The sequence below is a fragment of the Mesoplodon densirostris genome, chromosome 11 (genome assembly GCF_025265405.1).
Source record: "Mesoplodon densirostris isolate mMesDen1 chromosome 11, mMesDen1 primary haplotype, whole genome shotgun sequence".
NCBI classification, from domain to species: Eukaryota; Metazoa; Chordata; class Mammalia; order Artiodactyla; family Ziphiidae; genus Mesoplodon; species Mesoplodon densirostris.
The window spans coordinates 44,240,850-44,255,938 of NC_082671.1; the positions used below are offsets into that span (position 1 = coordinate 44,240,850).

The 15,089-nt window shown below is 43.7% G+C and overlaps 1 protein-coding gene across 2 annotated transcripts in view; it reads left to right on the forward strand.

The window, feature by feature from the left end:
* The first annotated feature begins 3,373 nt into the window (after positions 1-3,373).
* R3HDM2 (R3H domain containing 2) overlaps positions 3,374-15,089 on the forward strand; it is a 152,471-nt gene continuing 140,755 nt past the window's right edge. Inside the window, exon 1 of one of the 2 annotated variants that reach the window (XM_060113879.1) lies at positions 3,374-3,665. The gene's annotated coding sequence lies outside the window, so the exon portion shown is untranslated. The remainder of the gene's footprint in view (positions 3,666-15,089) is intronic. The other variant, XM_060113890.1, reaches the window with a different exon arrangement.

Below are 15,089 nucleotides of genomic sequence, written 5' to 3' on the forward strand. Positions count from 1 at the left end.
TTACTTGATTATGGGATGCTACCCCTAGGGGTGTTATACGATATACAGTATACATACGATTTTACCTTTCTTTTTCTTTTTCTTTTCTTTTGGCCGCGCTGCACGCCTTGCAGGATCTTCCCCTCGGCTTGTGGGATCTTAGTTCCTCGACCAGGCATTGAAACTGGGCCCTCGGCAATGAAAGCGCTGAGTCGTAACCACCGGACCACCAGGGAATTCTCCATTTTTCCTTTCTAGAAGTTGAAATTTTCTGAATTCTGAAACAGGTCTGGCCCTATGGATTTTTTTTTTTTTTTTTTTTTTTTTTTTTTTGCGGTATGCGGGCCTCTCACTGTTGTGGCCTCTCCCGTTGCGGAGCACAGGCTCCGGACGCGCAGGCTCAGTGGCCATGGCTCACGGGCCTAGCCTCTCCGCGGCATGTGGGATCTTCCCGGATCGGGGCACGAACCCGTGTCCCCTGCATCGGCAGGCGGACTCTCAACCACTGCGCCACCAGGGAAGCCCTGGCCCTATGGATTTTTAATGTGTAATTATAGATCTGTAATGGTTATCTGAGAGTTTTGAGATTTAAATAATTTTGTAAAGCGCTTTACGGTGGCTGGCACAGAGTAAGTGGCTTAATAAAAGTATATTATTATTCTTGCTACATAGGTTTGTTTGCGGGCCAGAGTACCCTCACCTCTAGATGTGCTGAAGAAATTCTGCCAATATTTGCCCTTCTGGACTCTCCTTTCTTAGAGGCCATGCCCCCAATCACCATCTGTAATGCAGTCACTTAAGTCATCTCTGCTGCTTACCACTATATTCCTAGCATTGCACATAGGACCTACAATATAATATAGGTGTTTAAAACATATTTATTGAGTGAATAAATTCTAGAATACAGGCTTACAGGCTGGTTATAAGAAGTTACACTCAAGTCACCTTGATTGTATTTTTGTGTGTCACAAGTTTCTTAGCTCTCTTCAACAGGGGCTGATCTTTTTTCTTTTTTCTTTTTTTTTGCCGAGTGGCATGTGGGATCTTAGTTCCGTAACGAGGGATCGAACCAGAGCCCCCTGCATTGGAAGCACAGAGTCTTAACCACTGGACCGCCAGGGAAGCCCCTCTTTTTTTTTAAGCACTGTGATAGAAGTAGATTTATTATTCAGTTTCTAGTATAAATTTATTTATAACATAAGGGTTTTATTGAGATATAATTCACAGAACATAAAATTCACCCTTTACAGTATATAATTCAGCGTTTTTTAGTACATTCACAGAGTTGTGCAACCATCACCACTAAGAATATTTTCATCATCCCCCAAAGAAACCCTGTACCTATTAGTAGTCACTCTCTAATAGTTTCCCAGCCTACAGGGACTGATCTTATATCTTTTTTTTTTTTTTATGGTACGCGGGCCTCTCACTGTTGTGGTCTCTCCCGTTGCGGAGCACAGGCTCCGGAGGCGCAGGCTCAGTGGCCATGGCTCACGGGCCCAGCCGCTCCGCGGCATGTGGGATCTTTCCGGACCCGGGCACTAACCTGTGTCCCCTGCATCGGCAGGCGGACTCTCAACCACTGTGCCAACAGGGAAGCCCTATCTAACATTTTAATATTCCTAATTTCATTCATGGATATAACCTTATCTTGAGGTTGGGGGAGGTAGTTATACTGCTATTTGTTTCATGTCCTAACTACAGTATGTAGTTCCCAGACCCCCTCACATCTGAAGACTTCAGTTGCTCCCCTTCTCCCTGGCAAATAGTTGGGGAATAAGAGGTTAGCAAAAGCGGGGGAAACAGAGGAGGGCTTCTCTTAGGGCTGGATGCCTCATGTTTTTGCCTTAGCTGTTCTTCAGTTACTGCATTTGTCCCTAAAAGACCCAACTGTTTCACTCTGCATTATGACACACAGGTCCTTTGAAACCTGCCCTTTCCAGTTACATTTCTAATAGTGTAGTGATTGAGAGCAGGCTTCGAAGATAAACTCAGTTCAAAATCTGGGACTTTGGTGCCTCAGGGTTCCTTATCTTACAAAATGACCATAACAGTAATACCTATTGTTTTGAGGATTAAACGGAAATAATAGATGTAGAATGCTACATATTCTAGTCTCCTGCCTCCAACTTGAAAACCTGGAACTTGCTGATTCTTGAAGGAAAGGAGTTCTTACCTCTATGACCTTTCTGGAGTCTCCATTCTTGCCTTTCTGATGAACTCCTACTTATATTCTTCAAGGTTAACTGAAATTTCACCTTTAGCTTCTCTGTAGCTTACTCAATCTCTCTTACATCTAGGAACTAATTGCTCCTTCTTGTGTTTCCATAGCACATTGAACACCTCTCTAGTATAGCACTTACATTATACTATAATTTTTTTGTTTCCTACTGCAGTTCCTGTCACATAGTAAATATTTAATGCTTAAATATTTAATACAATGTATTAATACATTGTATTAATATTTAATACAATGCTTCTTTGAGAGAGTTGGTCAAGAAACGATGCAAGTACATGTAATTAGTAGCTAGATTGATTCTGACTAGAATGGTCAGTGTGGGGAGGTTGCAAATTTTTCTTTTTTTTTAACATCTTTATTGGAGTATAATTGCTTTACAATGGTGTGTGTGTTTCTGCTTTGTAACAAAGTGAATCAGCTATACATAGACATATATCCCCATATCTCCTCCCTCTTGCGACTCCCTCCCACCCCTCTAGGTGGTCACAAAGCACAGAGCTGATCTCCTTGTGCTATGCGGCTGCTTCCCACTAGCTATCTATTTTACATTTGGTAGTGTATATATGTCCATGCCACTCTCTCACTTCGTCAGGGAGGTTGCAAATTTAAGATGACTTTTTAAAAAAGAACTGCAGGTTAGAGGGTGATGGCGGGAAGAAGTGATTTTAAATAGGATGTACTTAAACCTACTTTATTTAAATTTTTACATCTGGAAAAAATGGACATTTACCTACCACATGATCTTTATCCATTTATACCACAAATATTTACTGCATATAAGCTGTTTCGGGAGCAGGAGTCACTGTCCTAAGTGAAAGGCTACTTTGAAAGTGCTCTGTAAACTTAACTTACAGTTATTTGTATTATGTTTAAATCAAGGGTGAATCTGACAGGCTTGATGGGCTTCAGGTGAACTGAGGGTCGCAGTGGATCTGCATTGGCGGCTGAAGACAGGTAACGCGGCGGCGACAGAGCGAGCGCGTGTGTTGGACAGGACAGCGTGTGCGTGCGGGCTGGGGACGTGCGTGAGTAGGCAAGGGGCGTCTGTAGGCGTGGAGACAGGCACACAGGAAGCAGGGACGCTCCGGGCGCAAGACGCGATGACGATTACGCCGGACGTGGTGACGTAGCGCGCAGGCCGCAGCGGGGGGCGGACTCTGGGCCTTTCTTCCCCTTCTGATTTTCCCCCTCCCCCCTTTTCTCCCTTTCCGGGTTTGGTTTCCCCCTTTTCTCCCCCTCTCCCCCCTCCTCCCCAAGCCCCTTTCCCCTCCCCCGCCCCAGTCCCCCCTACTCCCCCGCCCTGGGCCCCGGGGAAACCCCGGCCGAGAAGAGTCCGCCCCCAGAAGCGCGCCGCCGCCGGCCGTCGGGGCCGAGCCGCAGCCGAGCGGCCGTGAGCCCGGGCGGCGGGCGGAGACGCGGGCGCCCTCCCGGCTACGGCCCGCGTGAGGTGAGGCCACCTCCCGGCCAAGGGGGCGGGCAGCGCGGGCGGCCCGTGGGGAGGGGGCGTGGCGGCCGGAGGCCCCCGGTCTGGGTCCCCGCGCTGGCACTTCCCGGACACGCGGGCGGTGGGTCAGGGCCCGAACTTCCCGTGAAGGACGGCCCCGAAGCCAGAGACGCCCCAAGTGTGCTCGGGGAGCTCAGGCGAGAAGCGAGGGGCGCGGGGCGGAGGGTGTGGGGCTGGCGCCACCTGTGGCCTGTGCGGTGGGACCTAAAAACTGTTGCGCCCTTGTGGTGCTCGGGGGTGACTAGCTCCATGTGTTTCTTGGGTCTCCGTTTTCCTTTGAGCCTTGGAAAAATGGGAGGGAAAGGTGTTGGAGTGTTTCAGATTATGCTGGTGTCCGAGTTCATTACAGGGACAGAGATTTGAGTTGGAACGTACAGAGAGATGGTTCTGGAGCTTAAAAGTTGGGCCTACGCTAAGCTCGTAACTAACTCTTGAGGCTAGTTACTCTGAAAACTCTTCTCGATTTCGGTTACCTGTGGAACCCAAAATTTCAACGTTTGTGACCATTAGCCTAGTAAGTCCTCAGAATATTTATTCACTCAGAGTGAATTGTTCTTGGATAATGATGAGAAATGATCGAATAACAGTCCCAGAGGTTCATTAAATCAAAGAGAGGTGTGGGAAAATTTAAATTCAGCTCTTGGTTGGATGAGTGTCCATATATATATATATTTTCAAATAGATTTAACCAAAATTGAGAAGCCTGAGCCCTATGTTGGTAGGCAGCATGGAGACTGGGGAGGAGGGAGGTGACAGGTTCCACTTCAGGAATGTCACACATTCCTTGCCTTTTTATTGTATTTTTGGATAGTTAGATAGGCACTTGAATCCGTTGTTTGTGGCTCCTCTTTCTTCCTAATGCTTTTTTTTTCACCTCTCGTTTTATTTCTCCTATCTTTTCCCCCCTTTTTGGAGTCTGGGACATCAAGACTAAAACGGGCTTAAATAGTGGTAGAAAGCGGTAGTAGTTAGACCATTCAGTTCACTTTTAGTTGTATTTTTCCTCCCTGTTGCAGTTCTCCACAGAGTTGAGAGAACAGAGAATCTTTCTTGAAGGTCTGATGAACTGTCAGCGAAAGTTGTATTTCAGAGTTTAAGTTCCAGTTTCACGTCCACTCTAGGATCTACACTGTAGATCTTCAATTTAAAACAAAAATTTAAAAAGTTGCACATAGGGCCTCCCTGGTGGCGCAAGTGGTTGAGAGTCCGCCTGCCGATGCAGGGGATACGGGTTCGTGCCCCGGTCTGGGAGGATCCCATATGCCGCGGAGCGGCTGGGCCCGTGAGCCATGGCCGCTGAGCCTGCGCGTCCGGAGCCTGCGCGTCCGGAGCCTGTGCTCCGCAACGGGGGAGGCCACAACAGTGAGAGGCCCGCATACCGAAAAAAAAAAAAAAAAAAAAAAGTTGCACATATAAGAATAGGGTGCCTGATTTTTTTTAATTGAAAGAAGTCTGAAGAGGAGTTGGTTACCTTCGTCTATCACAATAAAAATCAGAGACTTTACAGTTGTCTTTAAAGTCCAAGATACGTAGCAACCTCCCCCCCCCCCCCGCCCACCGCAGACATATTCATTCACTGGTCTCCTCTCTGTTCCTTGAGTACATCAGATACACTTCTGCCTCAGCAGCTGGCACTTGGATCTTCATGGATCACCTTTTCCGTGTAAAGCTGCATAGCCTTGTACCCTCACTTTCAGGGCTTTACTCATGTCACTCTAACAGTGACATTTCCTTGGCTCTCTAAATTCCAAAGCCATTCCTCCACATATATTTACATAACTTCCTATCCCATTTTGCTTTATTTTCCTCCTTACCCCTTATCAACCTATAACATACTGTACATATTTAGTCTCCCGCATTAGAGTGTAAGTTTCATGAGGTTTAGATGGTCTTGTTTTGTTAGTTGCCGTATCCTCAGCCCTTAGTATAGCCCTTGATATGCAGTAGGTGCTCAACAAATTTATTGATTGAGTAGGTAAAGAAGAGTTTTTAAAGATTTATTTATTTTTATTTTTGGCTGTGTCGGGTCTTAGTTGCGGCACAGCGGGGGGGATCTTCGTTGAGGCATGCGGGCTCTTGGTTGTGGTGTGTGGGCTCCTCTCTAGTTGTGGCGTGCAGGCTCCAGGGTGTGTGGGCTCTGTAGTTGTGGCGCACAGCTTCCAGAGCGCGTGGGCTCTAGTTGAGGCGTGCAAACTCGGTAGCTGTGGCACACAGGGTTAGTTGCCCCGTGGCATGTGGGATCTTAGTTCCTTGACCAGGGATCAAACCCGCATCCCCTGTGTTGTAAGGCAGATTCTTTACCACTGAACCACCAGGGAAGTCCCCAAGAAGAGGAGTTTTATTCTTGAACTCTCTCATTGCCATAAATGAGAGACATGTATTTCCACTAGGATTTTGTAAGGTATTTACTGGAAGAACTTGAGATTTTTTTTTTTTTTTTGTCAGTTCTTGCCACGTTTCTGTTTTGACAGAAGTCTTGTGCTTTCAGGTCATTGAGTGAAAGCACTTTGAAGGCAGAGAGGATGGAGTGTGGTGTTGGTGGATTATCTCAGATTTCATGTGGCTAGAATTTTTACTGTTGCAGGCTCTTGCCTTGAGGTTTGTTCACATCCCTGATGAGACAGACATCACCATCCTTACCTCTTTGGCCCCAGAGAACTGCGTAGGCTGGTTCCACTTTGAATTTTTCAGTACACTGAAGATGTTAATATTTATGGTCTGGGCTGTATGGGTTAGATTTTTTTCCCCTATTCATGTGGAGACAGTTGAGCTTGAAAACTTGTAAGAATAGCTTTCTTTAACAATGATGGAGTGTTCGGTTTTGGGGAACATCGGATCCTTTTTTCTACAAATCCATTTGTGGGGTCATTTTTAGCAACTAAGTTATATTAAGTCTGAGGGTAAAAGGAGCAGGCCCCCTGAGTTGTGTGGTTTATCCCTCATTTATCTTTTCCTTTCTCATTTCTTGATTGGTATATTTGTTACCTTCGTTGATCTTCTGGCTACAGTGGCCTGGATGAGATTTCTCTTTGGGGCAGTCCTGGCAACTGTTCCAGCTTAGGAAGGCAAAGCGGGCGAGGCTGTGCTTTTAACACTTTGTAGGAATGCTGGTTGCAAAGCTAGGTTTTTGTTTAAACTTTTGCCAGGACATTGAAAGCTTCCAGGCCCATGAGAGAATGGTTTGAGTGGGAAGTGGGAGTGGGAGAATTGGGGAACTTGTATCTATTGGACTGGATCTGGTTCTGCTATTATTATTGTAAAAAGGTATATTCTCGTTTTGTGAATAATTTCTGACATAATTTTGGCACATTAATAAGACTTCTACCTCATTTCTCTTGTCTCTTTTAAAATCCTTTCACAAAGTTTCTAGGAAGTCTTTCTCAAGACCCAGAGACATTCAAACATCTCTATGCCATGTTCTCACCTCTTAGAGATAAATACTGTACTGAGTACTGACAATGTTTCAGTATAGGTAATGGTTTCTGAATGATGCATTGCTTATTCCTGTACCAGATCTGTTCATGAACTCAAGGAAAGCTTTCAGGAAAAAGCGGATTTTGAGGAAGGGATAAAAAGTGTTGCATTTTTGTTACATGGTCCCAGGAAGTACAGAGGAGAGAATTTTGTGAAATTCTGTGTGTGTGCGTATTTGTGTGTGTGTGTTTTGTTTTGTTTTTTCCCTATGCCTACTTGTAAGATGGGATAAAGGACTCTGAGTGTCTCTCTGTGGAATGTGCTGCCAGCTTACACGTAGGAAAAATAACTGGACTCATGGCTTGAATATGTGTGCATGAATACAGTTGGTGGGTCTAATTTTAGATATATTCTTCATACACAGTGGCTTTAGTATTTTCCTGCAGCTGTATCCTTTTCACTGTCTGTAGAAAACGTGCCACTTAATTGTCTCTTAATAGTTACCTTTTGGTCTTACCATGATTGTCACTTTAGCAGTGTAGCACTTGTTCCATTCTCCAATAAAGTTACTTTGTCCATTCCTTAAGTTTGAGTTTATTTCTGAAAACAGATATAGATAGGAAAGATTTCATAACCTTGATCTGTTTTAACTCCTCTTTGAGTTCCCTTAGATTTCCTTAGTGTGTATCTATTTTCTCTAACACTTAAAAAAAATTGGTGTTGAAAGCCCTAATTACAATTATCTGCAGTGGTTTCATCATTTTTACTTAGGCGGTATGAAAGGAAAGATTCTGGGACGTTTCCTAAATCCAGGTGTTCTTTTTGCTTTTCTTCTTCTTTTTTTAAAAAATATTTATTTATTTCTTTGGCTGCACTGGGTCTCAGTTGTGGCATGTGGGAACTTTGTTGCGGCATGTGGGATCCCTTAGTTGTGGCATGTGGGCTCTTAGTTGCAGCATGTGGACTCTTAATTGTGGCATGCATGTGGGAGCTAGTTCCCTGACTAGGGATAGAACCCAGCCCCCTTGCATTGGGGGCGTGGAGTCTTAACCACTGGACCACCAGGGAAGTCCCCTCTTTTTGCTTTTCTGCAAAGCAAAACTCTTAAGAGTTGTTCAGTCCAGTTGTTTGAACCTATACTGGGAAAGCAGTTTCAGTTTTCTAGTTTTGACAGTAAGTTTCCCAGAGTACTTAACTGTGCTTTTAAAAGAAGAACTGATCAGGGCTTCCCTGGTGGCGCAGTGGTTGAGAGTCTGCTTGCTGATTCAGGGGACACGGATTCGTGCCCTGGTCCGGGAAGATCCCACATGCCGTGGAGCGGCTGGGCCCGTGAGCCATGGCCGCTGAGCCTGCGTGTCCAGAGCCTGTGCTCCGCAGCGGGAGAGACCACAACAGTGAGAGGGCCACGTACCGCAAAAAAAAAAAAAAAAAAAAAAAAGAACTGATCAAATTGGGAACCCCAGCCTCGAGATGAGAGAGAATAAGGAGAAAAGGTAAAAAAGCCTCAGGCAGTCATGTCTCCCAATAGTCAAAACACTTTCGGTATTTTTAAGGGACTCATTTTATTCTATTCCTCCTTAGTTTGTATACCACAAGAAAATAAAAAATCTTTTCAGTCCCTTTAACTGCTTGCTTGCTTTTCTAAATTGTCAAAGACTTTGATTTTTCCTGGGAGATACTTTTCAGGCCTTTCCCGGTATTTTCTTGGGGAAAAAAAATGAAGCTAGTGGTTAAATGCTCTTGTAAGGTCTCTTCCCTGACTTAGCCCAATGCTCTAAAGGCGTTAATAGTGTGTTTTGCAGCTTGTTTTTGTTTTTCATTGAAAACCTCAAAATCTTTTGCAGGCAAATAAAAACTATAGGTTTGCACCCACACAATTACTCAGGTCCCAGAAGATCTCAGCTTAAGTCCTTATCCTGTAGAGCTAGAAGTGTAAAGATAAGTGAGGTAATCAGCAGGGTTTAAAATAACTCAGTTTCTTTTTTTTTAAATTAATTTTTATTGAAGTATAGTTGATTTACAATGTTGTGTTAGTTTCTGCTATACAGCAGAGTGAATCAGTTATACATATATCCACTCTTGTTTAGGTTCTTTTCCCATATAGGTCATTACAGAGTATTAGGTAGAGTTCCCTGTGCTATATAGTAGGTTCTTATGAGTTATCTATTTTATGTAAGTGTGTGTATGTCAATCCCAGCCTCCCAATTTATCCCTCCCCCCTCTTTCCCACTTGGTAACAGTAAGTTTGTTTTCTACATCTGTGACTCTATTTCTGTTTTGTAAATAAGTTCATTGGACCCTTTTTTTATTTTATTATTATTATTTTTTTTCTTTTTGCTGTATGTGGGCCTCTCACCGTTGTGGCCTCTCCCGTTGCGGAGCACAGGCTCCGGATGCGCAGGCCCAGCGGCCATGGCTCACGGGCCCAGCCGCTCCGCGGCATATGGGATCCTCCCAGACCGGGGCACGAACCCGTATCCCCTGCATCGGCAGGCGGACTCTCAACCACTTGCGCCACCAGGGAGGCCCGTTGGACCCTTTTTTTAGATTCCACATATGAACATATGATATTTGTCTTTCTGTGTCTGACTGACTTCACTCAATATGACAATCTCTGGGTCCATCCACGTTGCTGCAAATGGCATCATTTTGTTCTTTTTTATGGCTGAGTAATATTCCATTGTATATATGTACCACATCTTCTTTATCCATTCCTCTGATGATGGACATTTAGATTGCTTCCATGTCTTGGCTATTGTTAATAGTGCTGCAGTGAACATTGGGGTGCATATATCTTTTTGACTTATGGTTTTCTCCAGGTATATGCCCAGGAGTGGGATTGCTGGGTTTATTTTCGTTTTTTAAGGAACCTCCATACTGTTCTCCATAGTGGCTGTACCAATTTACATTCCCACCAAAGGTGTAAGAGGGTTCCCTTTTTTCCGCACCCTCTTCAGCATTTATTGTTTGTAGATTTTTTGATGATGGCCATTCTGACCGGTATGAGGTGATACTTCATTGTAGTTTTGATTTGCATTTCTCTAATAATTAGATGATGTTGAGCATCTTTTCATGTGCTTTTTAGCCATCTGTATGTCTTCTCTGGAGAAATGTCTGTTTAGATCTTCTGCCCATTTTTTAAAATAATTAATTAATTATTTTTGGCTGTTTTGGGTCTTTGTTGCTGCGCGTGGGCTTTCTTTAGTTGCGGCGGGCGGGGGCTACTCTTCGTTGCCATGTGCTGGCTTCTCATTGCAGTGCCTTCTCTTGTTGTGGACCACGGGCTCTAGGTGAGTGGGCTTTAGAGCACAGGCTCAGTAGTTGTGGCGCATGGGCTTAGTTGCTCCGTGGCATGTGGGAATCTTCCCAGACCAGGGCTTGAACCCGTGTCCCCTGCATTGGCAGGCAGATTCTTAACCTCTGCGCCACCAGGGAAGTCCCTCTTCTGCCTATTTTTTGATTGGGTTGTTTGTTTTTTCGATATTGAGCTGCATGGGCTGTTTACATATTTTGGAGATTAATCCCTTGTTGGTTGCCTCATTTGCAAATATTGTCTCCCATTCTGAGGGTTGTCTGTTTTGTTTATGGTTTCCTTTGCTGTGCAAAACCTTCTAAGTTTAGTAAAATAACTTAGTTTATTTCTAATTGATACTTATTGGTTGTGAGTCTGTAGTGGGAAAAGAAAGAGAAAAAGCTGGTTTGCAGACTAGTCAAGTGCTATCTTGATCTTTTGGAGGTAATTTTGCTCCCACTGTTAGTCTTCCATACAATTCTTGTCTAGTGTACAGAATAGAGATAGACTTTTAACATTATTAGCTAGTTTCCTTTGCCACTTGATTCATTATCTTCCTTGTATGGATGTTTTTGGTATATTTCATGTTGATAACATTTGTGCTTCAGTGTTTATTATTAATAATGATCAAAACCGTATTTCATATCTGCAAAGCACTTTTCTCTTTCCTAAAAGCTGATCGGACCTTAAAGTGGTCAACATTCATATTAAAAGACTAGACTTTCCAGGTATGCAGTTCATATTTTTGTGGGGGCTGTGATTTTGTTGGATGTGCCAGTTGTAAGAATTTGTGCGTGGTTTTGGCACGTGAGCAGCATTATGGGGAATACTTTCTTGGAGAAGGGTAGTTCAGACTTGTGTAAGCTTTATAACAGAACTAGGAGGAAAGTAAACAAGGCAGTGACAATTCAAACTTAATAAGGGATACATTTGAAATACATTTTTTCTCCCTATACTCACAAATTATATTTTCTTCTTTTTGATTCTGTGGGAGAAGGGAAGAAGAAGATCTAGGACTAGTAACCAGCTGATAACTTGCAGGAAACACTGTGCTATGGATGGGTAGCAGGTGAATATACACATCTACAAGAAGTGGTCACTTAGTGTTTCTAATACTATTGGTGGAGCAGCTCCCAGGAGCCATCAGAATCAGTGGGAAGAACATGGTGGGCCTTGTTAATCTAACGGACTCCTTTTCATCCTTATCTTAATTCAGGTTTTCTGGAGTGTTTGTCATGTTGACCCTTCTCTTTCTTGAAATGTTTCAGTGATACTACTTTCTTTTCCACTTGCATTCCTGGCTCTTTTTCTCCTGCTCATCCCTTAAATATGTGTTTTCCTTAAGGTTACTGTCGTATTCTTCCTCTTTACCTCTGATTCTTAAACCTTAAAGGCATAAGCATCTGCATAAGCATCTCTTGGAGAATTTCAGAATGGCTTACAAAAGCCTTCATGATCTTGCCTCTGCCAGCTGCTCTGACTTACCTTGAACCACACTTCCCTGTTCTTACTATTGCTTCACTAAATTTCTCTGTTTTATTTTCTCCATAGCACTTACCACTATCTTAAGTTATCTTGTTTGTTTTCTTGCCTGTAGTCTGGCCATGCCTAGAACCCAAAACCTATGGAACAGGGACCTTGTTTATTTTATATCTGTTATATTCCTAATGCCTAGAATAGTCCCTCAATACACATTTATGGAATGAATGAATGAAATGTGTGTTCCTGGGCTTATCCCCAGAGATTTTTGACTTAGTAGGCTTGGGATGGAGCCCAGGAGTTTGTATTTTAACAAGCATTCCAGGTGTTTGTGATGTCTCTGGTCAGTTGTCTTGGATGACATTTAAAAGAACATTGTTCCATTTGTCAGTCCCATCCACCCTGATGGCTTCACTTGGCATCTTTATAAGCTGGCAATTTGTGAGTCTCTGTCTCCAGTTCTGATCTCTTACCTGAGCTCTAGGCTCATTTATTCAGTGGTCTCTTGAACATCTCCATTTGACTGTTACACAGCACCTCAGACTCAACATGCCCAAAGCAGAAATAATTTTTCCATGGAAATCTGTTCTTTCTGAGTTATTTTCTTTGAATCATACTACCTAGTTGCATAAGCCAGAAACCTGGATGTCATACTTGAGTCCTTCTTACCCTTTAATATCTAGTAATCATAAGTTAAGTAACCTCTTATCTCCGCAGTTTCTCTTGAATCTTTTTCTTTTTTTAAAAAATTTATTTATTTTATTTATTTTTTTAATTTTTGGCTGCGTTGGGTCTTCATTGCTGTGAGTGGGCTCTCTCTGGTTGCGGTGAGCGGGGCCTACTCTTCGTTTCGGTGTGTGGGCTTCTCACTGTGGTGTCTTCTCTTGTGGAGCACGGGTTCTAGGTATGCGGTTTTCAGTTGTGGCGTGTGAACTCAGTAGTTGTGGCTCGCGGGCTCTAGAGCGCAGGCTCAGTAGTCGTGGCGCATGGGCTTTGTTCCTCCGTGGCATGTGGGGTCTTCCCGGACCAGGGCTCGAACCTGTATCCCTGGCATTGGCAGGCAGATTCTTAACCACTTGTGCCACCAGGGAAGCCCATATATATTTTAAAAATCTGGCTGCTTTATCTCACCTGCCTTACATTTTGCTGTTTTCCCTTTGCTTTCAGGGTTAGGCTTCAGCTACAGATGAATTACTTGTTCTTTCACCTTCCCTGTTGTCACACCTTGCTGCCCTGGGGTATACCATTGTTTCAACTGGATACCTCTCCACCGGAAAACCACAGAAACCTTCCTTTGTTTAGGTGTAATGTTCTGGAACCCTTTAGGGCATCCCCAAAACTCTCATTTTGTCTGCCTCTTTTGGACCAGTTCCACAAAGCTGGGTTCCTCTTTGTCTTTACCACGTTTCCCTCTGTACATTCCATTCTAAGTTTTCTGCTCACACTGAAGTTAAATTTGCTAGGATCGTGATCTCTCCAGTGCCAAAAGAGCTCTAGAGCATGTGATTTTTGTCTTATTCCTCTACTAGCTGTAAGGAAAAGAGAAGGAAAGAAAAATAATTAGATAATTTGAGGCATATGTTCTAGAGGTCTGTGTCTAGATTGTGACTTTGTCAGTTTTTTGGGGGGTGCACCACGCGGGATCTTAGTTCCCCGACAAGGGATTGAACCCGTGCACCCTACAGTGGAAGCACAGAGCCCTAACTATTGGACCACCAGGAAATTCCCTTTGCCAGTTGTTTTGCCCCTCCTAGCTAACACTGTACCTAAGAGAGATCATTGTTAGAGTCTTGATTTGGGGCAGAGCTATACTAAGGCCAACAACTGAAATCCTGAACTAAGTTGTGCCTGTACTACGAAAGTTTTACCTTTATCATGGTATCTTCAGCCTTAAATTATTTATCCCCCTTTCCAGTTCTCCTTATTTTCCCATCAGAGTTATTTGGTTTAAAATTTATTCTTTGTGTTTTACTCTCTATCCTAGCAGTATTATTATTTTTTTTTTTGCGGTACACGGGCCTCTCACTGTCGTGGCCTCTCCCATTGCGGAGCACAGGCTCCGGACGCACAGGCTCAGCGGCCATGGCTCACGGGCCCAGCCGTTGCGCGTCACATGGGATCTTCCCGGACTGGGGCACGAACCCGTGTCCCCTGCATCGGCAGGCGGACTCTCAACCACTGTGCCACCAGGGAAGCCCGCTAGCAGTATTTTTTTTTAATAAAAATTTTTTTAAAATTTATGGCTGCCTTGGGTCTTCGTTTCTGCACACGGGCTTTCTCTAGTTGCGGCGAGCGGGGGCTACCTTCGTTGTGGTGCGTTGGCTTCTCTTGTTGCGGAGCACGGGCTCTAGGCGCGTGGGCTTCAGTAGTCCTGGCACTCGGTCTCAGTAGTTGTAGCTCACGGGCTTTAGAGCACAGACTCAGTAGTTGTGGCGCACGGGCTTAGTTGCCCTAGCAGTATTTTTGACAGAAAAGAAGAGGAAGACGAAGAGGGTTTGCGCTTGGAGTATTTTCCCTATATGAAAGTGTAGAAATATTTTTTCTTTCTTTTTAACTGAATGAGTATGATGGCTGAAAAATTAAGTGTGACTGACTGGTAAGATAGGACTACTAAAAGGAATCAAACCTGTTTAGTTTCTGTGTAGGCCTTGTGAGGGAGTAAAATCAGAGCCAGTGCTTGAGACTTGAATTTTTAACCCTGTTTGAAGTTCTCTGAGGCTGTTCTGAGTTTACCCTCATGAACTCTGCTGAATCAGTGTCTTTATATGTAAAATGGAGTTGTTGGTCTGCTTCCTTTTAGGGTACAGGAAAATTGACTTTTGGAGGTATCTCAAGGTTAAATACAATAATACTTCCTGATACATTTACTCATTTAAAATGTAAACACTTGAGATATTAAGCGCAGCTTCATGAATTCTTAGGCAAGCTTCAATATTTTACTTCACCTGTAGTTAGTAGATAATACAGAAGAGAGACAAAAAGGTATCTACAGATATTAATGAGCACACTTTCCATGTAGCTGGGATGTATTTACATCTATTTGGTGGCCACAGTCAGCAAGCATAGCCTACCTCACAGAAGGACAGTCTATGTTAAACATGATCAAATTACTAGTCTCTAAATAATGTTCTCTAGTGCTGTTAGGTAACAGAACAGCATTGAAGTTGTATTGGCAGAGATAA